General features: G+C 39.6%; 1 long non-coding RNA gene across 1 annotated transcript; it reads left to right on the top strand.

Annotated features, from left to right (window-relative positions):
* Positions 1 to 8,134: 8,134 nt before the first annotated feature.
* LOC116716405 (uncharacterized) lies at positions 8,135 to 10,180 on the top strand. The gene is made up of 2 exons (XR_004338463.1): positions 8,135 to 8,705; positions 9,309 to 10,180. It is a non-coding gene; the product is annotated as an uncharacterized LOC116716405 (long non-coding RNA).
* Positions 10,181 to 11,415: the final 1,235 nt, after the last annotated feature.

The raw sequence follows: 11,415 nt of genomic DNA, 5'->3' as shown, positions 1-11,415 counted from the left end.
TGCTCTGATGGAGGTAAAAACAAAGATTTAAACATAGTTCAATCAATTTTTGTAGTTTTTAAAATCAAAAATAGATCATGGCGGCGCTTACATTTGCGTGCTGATTGAGTTTTAACTGTTTAATGGAAGAAAGATCATTAGTTTTCAGTATATAATCAAATGGATAAATACTATTCATGATTTACATTTAAATTAAACAAAAGATGAACATTTAATTAAGATCTCTTGATTTATATTTGCATAATTTAATCAAAAATAAAAGTGTATTTTACACAACTTTATTGTACATTTTTTAAAAAGCAATTAACATATTATTTAAAGACGGATCAAAAGACAGATCTATGGAGAGTGAAGAGTTTTAATAAATTAATGACACACTTCAATAATTATTATATGAGTTATTTATTGTTATTTGACACTCTCCATAAGAGTCAGGATATACTGGAGCAGCAGTTTGGTATTAAGCTTTGAAAATATAAAAAGCAAGTTTATCCCTTATATAGTTTTAGGGTTAAAAACTATGGATATAGTTATATATTTATATATATAAAAATATAAGTACATTTTTGCTGTTTCTCAAATTTTTTCTAAAGCTGTATTAGTTTGTTCTTAGAAAAATGTACATTTTGAAAACTTAAAAAATTAAATCAGTCCTACATTATAAAAAATGAATATAAAATTGAGCTGTTTCTCTAAAATATTCTAAAAATATATTAGAGATAGATTATGAATAAAACACATAGTGCTATTAACATGAGTTTTATTATTATTATTCGTTTCTGTCTTTGCAGTTGGGCAGGTTTTACAGGTTTAGGTTTATCCTGTGTTTGGCCTGGAAAATGTCAAATCTAGCAACAGTGGCGAATGGCGCCATTTTTTAGGGTGACGCGCATGCGCCTGCTGGATATAAATATGACGCAGCTCCTAGGTGAGCGTTTTCAAAAAAAAAAAAAAATGCGGCTAGCATTTTGTTGCACGGAGACACGGAGCTGTTGGTCTGATTGTCATGGACATTTTGACCTGGATTAAAAAGGATATATTCTGATCTCCCAACACGCGGAATCCAAGCGGACGCCCAGCTTATGACTGAAACTTTTGTGGATCCAACTGACACCGTGTCGGTGTTTATCGAGGCCTAGTTTGGCGTCTTGTACTTGACCTGCGAGAAGGCCGCAGTGATGCCAAGTAGGCCACGGGAGCGCCATGTTTGAAATCGCTGCGTTGGTTATTCGGTAAGTTATTTTTTTGGAAACCTTATTCTAAGTTGTTTGTCTTTTTCCACCGATGACGTTAGTGAAGCCATTTTTTGTGTCTAGAAAGAGCAGCACAGAAGTAGAGACCCGACCATGGCCTCTCGGCGGCGGTTTGTTTGGTTGCTGGCGTCCCTGAAACATCTGAGGAGATGTAATGGCGTCTGGAGCGAGCAGCTGATCGATTATGGATTTACTTCAAGCAAGCTGAGGATTCCCTTCAATCAAGCTGAGGATCGCTTCCGTCAAGCTGAGGAAACGCTACAAGGTGCCTGGCGGATCCGCCCAACCCATCAAAGGTTTGTTAAGTCAAAGAACTGTTGCAATGGCGGGTCCAGAAGACAACTCAGGGTAGGAGCTGTTGCGGGTTTTGCTACGCTGCTGATGCTAACGCTGTTGAAGGCCAACGCTAGGCCTCTCGATGTGCTGGTTTGGTTTGATTCTCTGCTGAGAGTCAATGAGCTGAGAAGGATTCTGCTGTTTTAAATCCTTCTGTCTTTGGATTTTTAGTGTTTGAAACAGTTGCTGTGGTCTTGTGACCTGTGCAGGTTTAGGTATAATTAGAATCTGATATCTACAGTCTGAAATTCCTGGCTTAAAGTCAGTTGTCACAAAAGAAAGATGGCTGCCAACGATTTGGCAAACACAGTTTAGAGGCTGTAAGATGTAATTCAGCTTAGGTTTTGTAAATATCACTAATAAATCTTGATAGCTTACCTACTTAACAGTGCTAATCTAATGTGGCTATGTTCACATTAGCATAGATGCATTAGGATAATTATATTCCCAATGAATATCAAATATGTTTTTGGTTGAAAATGAGATCTTTATACTACAACATACATAATTATTTTTTTATTTTTTGTACCTACTTAATATTTAGTTTGAAATTTAGGGTCCATACTTTAATAACTCAAACAAATTTAATTTACGTTCAATTTAAACGTGAAAACCGATTAATTTTTTGCGCCGAAACAACGCGTGGCCTCGTGCAACTTCATTTCTTCTGGACGACAACGGAGAGATCTCCTGGAGCTGCAGGCCGGACGTCACAGAGGTAATGTTCACACTGTAATCCACCATCTCTTATTTGCAGGTTTTCAGCTGAACTCCATGTTTTCCTTCTGGAGAGGATCGACTGGGACCTGTCCTTCAGTGTTTAAGTTTCTTTTAACCCATTTTTTTCTCCTAGCAACTGGCAGACCTTTTGTTGCAAATAACTTTTTTTGTTTCCTCATAGATGATGCCACCAAAGCAGCTTCTACTACAACTAACTCTTTTCTCCTATAGAAACACTCCTGGAGCAGCTCTTTCTTTTTCTGTCTCTCTCTTTATTCTGTCCTTTCAAATCCCCCGGGGGTAGTGACAGATGGCCTTTCATACAGAGCCAACTTCTGGTTCTGCTGGAGGGTTCTTCCTGTTAAAGGGAAGTTTATCCTCTCCACTGTCACTACATGCATCCTAAATATGAGGCATTGATTTAGCTTACTTAACTGTTAACCAATTTAAATAAATGGTACAGTGTTGGCCTCATTTTGGAAAGTCTTCCTGTTAAAGGGAAGTTCTTCTTTTTGGAAAGTCTTCCTGTTAAAGGGAAGCTTTTCCTCTCCACAGTCGCCACTTGAATCCTCAGTAGGAGGCCTTGCTTAAGCTTACTTTACTTTTAATGAATTTAAATAATTGGTGCAGTGCTTAATTATTTTTTTGGAAAGTCTTCCTGTTAAAGGGAAGTCTTTCCTCTCCACTGTCACCAGATGGATATTCAGTACAAGTCATTGCTTTAGCTTAACTATTAACCAATTTAAATAATTGGTCTAGTGTGTTAACCTTATTTTGGAAAGTCTTCCTGTTAAAGGGAAGTTTTTCCATTCTTGTTACCATGTGGATCCTCAGTAGGAAGCATTGCTTAAGCTTATTTTTAATGAATTTACGTAATTGGTGCAGTGTTTTTTGGAAGTCTTCCTGTTAAATGGAAGTTTTTCCTTTCCACTGTCACCACATGTATCCTCAACATGAGGCATTGCTTAAGCTTTCATAACTTTTAGCCAAAGTTTGGTAACTGGTTTTTATTTTATTTATTTTTGGAAAGACTTGCTGTTAAAGGGAAGCTTTTCCTTTCTGTCACTACATACATGTTCATTATGAGGCATTGCCTAAGCTTACTTGTATAACTTAACACATTTAAATTGGTGCCGTGTTAACTTCTTTTGAAAGTCTTCCTGTTAAAGGGAAGTTTTTCCACTCCACTGTCACCAGGTGGGATCCTCGGTACAAGTCATTGCTTTAGCTTAATTTTAAACCAATTTAAATAATTGGGCCAGTGTTAACCTTATTTTGGAAAGTCTTCCTGTTAAAGGGAAGCTTTTAATTTCTACGGTTACTACATGCATGTTCATTATGAGGCATTGCCTAAGCTTACTTGTATAACTTAACAAATTTAAATTGGTGCAGTGCTAACTTCTTCTGGAAAGTCTTGCTGTTAAAGGGAAGTTTTTCCTCTCCACTGTCACCAAGTGGGATCCCCAGTACAAGTCATTGCTTTAGCTTAACTTTTAACCAATTTAAATAATTGGTGCAGTGTTAACCTTATTTTGGAAAGTCTTCCTGTTAAAGGGAAGTCTTTCCTATTCACTGTCGCAGCATACATTTTGAGTATGAGTCTCTGCTTCAGCTTGCATAACTTTTAATCAATGTTTGATAACTGCAGTTTTTTTTTGGTTTTTGGTGGATGATTGTTTTGAGCTCATGGTTGGGAATTTAAGACCCTGTCAAAACATGGTATATGGACCGGGAAGACATGGAATATGGACATGGTTTATGGACCGGGAAGACATGGTATATGGACATGGTATATGGACCGGGAAGATGTAGAAGCCGATCAATAGTTTTTGTTGAGATGGAACAACAGCTCTGAAGACACCAGATGGCCTCGGAGTGTGAATCCAGAGCCAGAAAATGTGGTTTGGTACTTCTGTAGCCACTCCTAAAGGCTATGAAATCATCGGATGAGTTCAAGGAATTTGGTAACAAACGAATACAATGAAGGGATCGATCCACTCCATTCACAATGCTCCTCGAAAGAAAAACACGGTAGGCTATTTGAAAGGTGGTTCTGACCTTCGTTACAAAAGGTCACGACGGGTAAAGGGTTAGTTGCCCTTCGGTTGAGTGTGTGTGAAAACTAACCCTCACGGCGGGAAAGGGGTTAGTTGCCCTTCGGTCGGGTTTGTTTGAAAACGAACACTGCCGACAGGTAAGGGGCTAATTGCCCTTCGGTCGGGTTTGTGTGAAAACAAACCCTACCGACGGGTAAAGGGCTAGTTGCCTTTCGGCCGGGTTTGTGTGAAAACGAACCCTGCCGACGGGTAAGGGGCTAGTTGCCTTTCGGCCGGGTTTGTGTGAAAACGAACCCTGCCGACGGGTAAGGGACTAATTGCCCTTCGGTCGGGTTTGTGTGAAAACGAACCCTGCCGACGGGTAAGGGGCTAATTGCCCTTCGGTCGGGTTTGTGTGAAAACGAACCCTGCCGACGGGTAAAGGGCTAGTTGCCTTTCGGCCGGGTTTGTGTGAAAACGAACCCTGCCGACGGGTAAGGGGCTAGTTGCCTTTCGGCCGGGTTTGTGTGAAAACGAACCCTGCCGACGGGTAAGGGACTAATTGCCCTTCGGTCGGGTTTGTGTGAAAACGAACCCTGCCGACGGGTAAGGGGCTAATTGCCCTTCGGCCGGGTTTGTGTGAAAACGAACCCTGCCGACGGGTAAGGGGCTAATTGCCCTTCGGTCGGGTTTGTGTGAAAACGAACCCTGCCGACGGGTAAGGGGCTAGTTGCCTTTCGGCCGGGTTTGTGTGAAAACGAACCCTGCCGACGGGTAAGGGACTAATTGCCCTTCGGTCGGGTTTGTGTGAAAACAAACCCGACCGACGGGTAAGGGATTAGCGTTACTCTTCGGTCGGGTTTGTGTGAAAGCGAACCCGACCAATAGGTAACGGTGTGAAAACTAACCAACCAAACTTGGATTCTATTGCAGTGACGGCAAAAACCGACAAGAGCAACGACTCATTGGGGGGAAAAGTCCTCAAGTGGCTCATCCACTCCCTGACTGCTCCCGACAATGACAGACGGAAAAGACCATCACCCTCACCGCTGATGGATGACCTCAGTGATCCTACCATCAGGCTCAGAAGTCTTCCTCAAGAAATGCAGCAGGTGTTTTGCTATTATTTAACACATCTTTTGAGTTTTTGAAATGTGATGATTTCAGAGTTGTTAAAAGGTTTAACCCTAAACCTGCATCCGTCTTGTCTTTCTGTCCTGTTTTCCTTCAGGAATCCTCTTGGATCATCTGGTTTATCGTCTTGGATTCGCCCTTCATCGGACCCCCAACGACCAACGGAAGAAGCCCTCGTCGCCCCATCGACGACGGAAGAAGACCCTCATCGCCCCATCGACGACGGAAGAAGACCCTCATCGCCCCAACGACCGATGGAAGAAGCCCTCATCGCCCCATCGACGACGGAAGAAGACCCTCATCGCCCTCCCTTGCCCCTGCTGATGGATAATCTTAATTGCCCTATCATCGGTCTCAGTAGTCTTTCTCAAGAAATGCTGCAGGTATTTTGCTGTCTGATATTTACAAGTGTCAGTTTTTGAAATTTGACTATTGATTGAGTTGTCAAAGGGTTAAACCTGCACCCGTCCTGTTGTTGTCCTCCTGTCCTGTTGTCCTTCAGGAACCCTTCTGGATTGTTGCCCCGATGATGATGGAAAAGAACCTCATCGCCATCCTGCTGATGGATGACCTTAGTGACCCTACCATTGGGTTCAACAGTCTTCCTCAAGAAATGCTGCAGGTACTCTGCTTATTTAATTAAGTGATAGTTGCGTTTTTGAAATTCTGAGTTAAGTGCTTGACCATAAACCTGCATCTGTCCTATTGTCCTTCAGGAATCCTCCTGGATCATTTTGTTTTTGTTTCGGATTTCACCCTTCATCGGCCCACAGAGGAAAATGGCTGAACTTAAAACATTTATCAAAACGACTTCAGTTTATCTTTTTTTTTTTTTTTTTTTTTCTTTCTACCAAAAGCTGGATATGTCTTCGGTCTGGTACTTTGGCGTCATCTAGCCATTTTTTTTCTTTTTTTTAATGGACAATTTTCTTTAGAGACTTCATAATTAATTTTGTTTTTGTTTATTTATTTTTGATATTTAAAATGTCTTCCAACTTCAGTGTTGATGTTAAAATTTAATGTTTATTTATTTGAGAATATGTTCTTGCATCATTTTAGCATTACCATGGTTATGGCATTGATTATGAAAAGGCTTGGACTGGTGTATTATGATCTATCTGTATTATGCTGCTGTTTGTCATTTTCTGTTTCTACTACATTATTTATTTAAACTGTTTTTTTTTCTCTGTCATTTTTCTCTCCATAGAAGCTACACCTGGTCTGGCGTTGACTAGCTGTGGTTGCTTCCTGGAAAAGGGTATCGGTTGACATGATGCTGCCATCACCTAACCGTTCTCCCTCTCCCTTTCATTTCCACGAACATGGAAAGTTCTCCTGATCAGTTGATCTGTTGTTGTGTCTCTGCTTTGTCTTCTCTCAGCTCCAGTCGGTCATGGCAGATGGCTGCTGGTACTGAGCCCAGTTCTGGTTCTGCTGGAGGTTTCTTCCTGCTAGAGGGGAGTTCTTCCTCTCCTCTGTCGCTTCATGCAACTTCTGCATGAGGAACTGCTAGGAAGTCAACAACTCAACACAAGCGATTTGCTGTCGCCCCCTGCTGGTCAGATGGAGTGAATTGTGTAAGTAATGACTCCATACAATCTGCTGGGTTTTATTTGGTACCAACTTTTTAAACTACTTTAATAATCAACTGTAGCAATTGGAGTACATGTGATTAAACTAACATTACTTCAAAGTGCATTGAGATGACATTTGTTGTGAATTGACAATATATAAAATTGAACTTTCAAACTAACAAATGAGCCCCACCAATAAACAATATAATAAAACAAACAAAAACCCCAACAACCAATACAAGAAAGTTCAAAACCCCAAAAGTAGATACCAAAACAGTCAAAACCCCAAAAGTAGATGCCAAAACAGCCAAAAGTAGATATCAAAAAATTAAAAGCTTATAATTATAACATTAATTCACAACAATGTTGTTTTCAAGGCATTTTATGAAAAGTCATTTCAATTTAGTCAGATTACTATTGGTCCAAGTTATCAATTCATTGCTTGAGTTAATTATAAAGTAGTTTAAAAAGTTTGTACCAAATAAACCCAGCAGATTGTATGGAGTCATTACTTACACCATTCACTCCCCCTGACCAGCAGGGGGCGAAAGCAAATCGCTTGTGTTCAGTCGTTGACTTTACAGCAGTCCCTCATACAGGGCATGCATGTTGTGACAGTGGAGAGGAAGAACTCCCCTCTAGCAGGAAGAAACCTCCAGCAGAACCAGAACTGGGCTCAGTACCAGCAGCCATCTGCCATGACCGACTGGAGCTGAGAGAAGACAAAGCAGAGACACAACAACAGATCAACTGATCAGGAGAACTTTCCATGTTCGTGGAAATGAAAGGGAGAGGGAGAACGGTTAGGTGATGGCAGCATCATGTCAGCCACTGCCCTTTTCCAGGAAGCAACCACAGCTAATCAACGCCAGACCAGGTGTAGCTTCTATGGAGAGAAAAATGACAGAGAAAATTAACAGTTTAGTTTCTAACTAAACTTTTTAGTTAGAAAAGGTTTAGTTTCTAACTAAACTTCTTGTTTAGTTAGAAACACCAGAGCGCCACCTTCTGGCCTCTCTCCAGATCAGTTCAGGTCAGAGAATGGAACTGTTTCTGTCTTCGTTTTTTCCCCTCCGTGGGCTGCCACCTTATCGTGGTGGAGGGGTTTGAGTGTCCCAGTGATCCTAGGGCTGTCGGAGGCTTCATGCCTATTTGGGTCGGGTCTGCCGGGGCAAACGGGTCCTAGGTGAGGGATCGGACCAAGAGCAGCCCAAATGTCGCTTAGAAATATAAACTGGTCCTGTTTAGAGACAGCGATATAGACAGGGTTCCTGCCTACAACCAGAGCTATAGACAGAAGTCAGTTTTTCCAGTGTTTTATCAGCCTTTAATTTCCCCCCACTAGGCTATGGGTTGTTATTTTAAATGGGGATTTTTCTCCACCAGTGACAGTAAAGACAGATTAGGCTAAAGGTTTATAGTTGAGGGATTAAACTGATGGGAGTTGTGAACCAATTGTGCCGTCCCATCAGTTGCCTGTTGGCTTCACATGCTGTTATTTCTGAGTTTTGATGCCTGATCCTGCACCTCTGACTTTCTGTAACTTGACATTTTTTAACCCAAACACGCAGCAGACCACTGATGGATGATCCCAGCAGCTCTTCCACTGGGCTCAGCATGTTTTCTGGAGGAAACCCTGGAAGCTTTCCCAGGTGACGCTTCCTGATTGTTCTCCATTTTGACTTGAAACTTTCTTAGAAATCATCTTTATGGAATGCTGCAGGTATTTTGCTGTTTAAGTGAGTTTTTAAAAAGCGGTGATTTCATTCCGAGTCATTAAAGGGTTGGTCGTCACCCTAACCTGGAAACCTGCACATGTCCTGTTGCCTTTCCGTTCTCAATTTCCATTTACATGATTTGCTTCTGTTTCTACCAGATACTGGATGAATAAAGTTGTCAATCTGGTGTTTTGTAAACAAAATTGTTCTTTTAAGAAAAAGGTGTAGTTGAGACCAGAGACTTCATAAATCATTTTATTTTGTAGTTTTGTTTATTTAGAATAGGATTTAAATGTCTTACAGTTTCAGTGTTAAATGTTTATTAGAATTTAAAGTTTGAGAATGAAGAGGACTTCTTCGCTTTGGTCCTCCACTCAGCAGCTTCTTTCTTCTCAGTTGGGTTTTTAAAGTTTATTGGTCTTTGAGAATGTGTTCTTTCATTATTATACTGTAGCCATTGTATTAGTTGAAAATTGTCTCAATACCGTTTTTGGCAATAACTTCTGCTCTTTCTCCTTTTTATTTGTGTCTGAGCAGGGAGCGATTCATCAGGTGTCCCACAGCAGCTCCATGGAATCGGACTCCGGTGCCGTCAGTAATGAGCCGAACGGGTCGGCGGTGTGTCGCTACGACTCGCTCATCTGAGGCTCCATTGGTGGGGGAGATTTGAGATCAAACGGCCTAAAAACGGCCTCGCCTGTTCAGTTTGAGTCTCTGTCACATTGAGCCGATGGACACTGAAAAAGAGGAGACACAGCGAGCTTCTCCTACTGACCAGATCTGAGAGAAGAAAATGAAGATTTAACTATATCGTCCTGATGAGTAGCTGCTTTCTGACCCAGATGAACTCCATCCATTCCTGGTTCTGTCCCTCAAGCCATCCGGGTTCTCTCCATCCATCCATCCATCCATCTTGGTTCCCTTCCATTCCTGCGTGACCATTTTGATGTCTTTACAGGGATGTTCTCACAATCTGTTAAAATAAAAATTAATAAAACCAGAAAATCCTTGGAGTTTGTCTTTGAATGTGGAGATTCGACATGAAGATTGCTTTGAGATGACAGAAAAGGGGGCAATATTAAACATCGGGGACAATGTTATCCCCAATGTTTAAAGTTCTCCAGATGTTTAATGTTCCCAATGTATTTTATCTCCACTGCGTAACATTGTCCTTAATGTTTAAGGTTTACTGTATCTTTACTGTTTTACTTTATTTCCAATGTTTAATACAAAAGGTAACTTTTCTGGAGATGAAACTGTCAATAATGTAAATATAAATAAATATTTATTTGGATTCAGGTCAAAGATAATTCAGTGCTGTAACGGGTATTAATTAATGGAGATGCTCATTGTTGCTCATACATCTTGTCAACAGTCTACCTCAATAAAGAAACCCGCAAAACCACAAATTCATTACTTGGTGTGCTAAAACTACATCACTGTTTGGCCATTTGTTCTACTATAGAAACAAAATAAATGATTTATTTCTGTTTAGTAAGATGAAACAAGGGAAAGTTGAGGTGTGTCTTACCTCTTGGATTTCTGAGTGACCTGTCAAATTCTTGAGAGAAAACACTGGAGACAAGCAGGGAAAGTAAAAAAGACCACATATCGCCATATAGCTCTGAATTAACAGCTTTATTCTGGATAATAGTTAATATTTTACAGCTTGATAGTTCTGAGTTTATAGAGAGGAATTGTGGGTTTATAACGGGGCATGAGCACGCTTTTACGCACAGCCTGAGGCAATTATGTGGGATGAAATTCTTCTATGAATATTGCTGGCATTTATTACATTAATTCTTTGAGTATTATATTAATTTGTGTGTGATTCTTTGAGTTTCAGAGACATTCATGAACAATAAAACTGAACTGATCACTTCAGATTATCTCCAAAAACAATGAGAAGGCATTTAGTTTCCCCTTCACGATGCTCCTATCCAGAATATATTAACTGTACTAAAATTATTCAGAAATTATAGTAAAATTAAATTTAAGAGTGCTGTTTTTAACAACTTATTTCGTACATGTATATAAAAAAATTATAATTTTTTTCTATGGGATGTTGATGTGGAAAATAATGAAGCACTTAGTTTCCACCATAATTAAAAAAATAAGTACATATTACTGATACCTGTCATTTTGTTGTGGTAATTAAGTATAGGATTTATTAAATGCAAAAAATAAAAATGCTTAAATCTACAACGATTTATTATTAGCGCCTTTGTAGATAAAACGAGTACATTTTCGCCAAAAAAAATCAGAAATTTTTAGATTAATCTCAGATGTTTTTTAGAAAAAATATGGACATTTCTGAGTATGAAAAGTCAAAAATTTCCAAGAAAAAATACAGAAATGTTTAGATTAAGGAAACTCCGAAATTTCCAAGTTTTTTTTATATAGAAAATGTGAGTATATCTTTCTTGCAATTTTTTTTGCCTATCAAGCTCAGAAAGGTATTTTTTATTTTTTTAGAATATTTCTGAGATTAATCTCAAAATGTCTGAGTTTTTTTCTACCAAATTCTTGACTTTTCAAGCTCAGATATGTCCTTGTTATTTTCTAGAAAATCTCTGAAATTATCTAAATTTACATCTTTTTTTCTACCTGCAATTATGCTGTCGTAAAAAAAAATTATTATATA

This window comes from Xiphophorus hellerii, chromosome 3 (assembly GCF_003331165.1).
Source record: "Xiphophorus hellerii strain 12219 chromosome 3, Xiphophorus_hellerii-4.1, whole genome shotgun sequence".
NCBI classification, from domain to species: Eukaryota; Metazoa; Chordata; class Actinopteri; order Cyprinodontiformes; family Poeciliidae; genus Xiphophorus; species Xiphophorus hellerii.
Note: the sequence above shows the minus strand (reverse complement) of the source record. Positions and strands in the feature narration are given on the sequence as shown.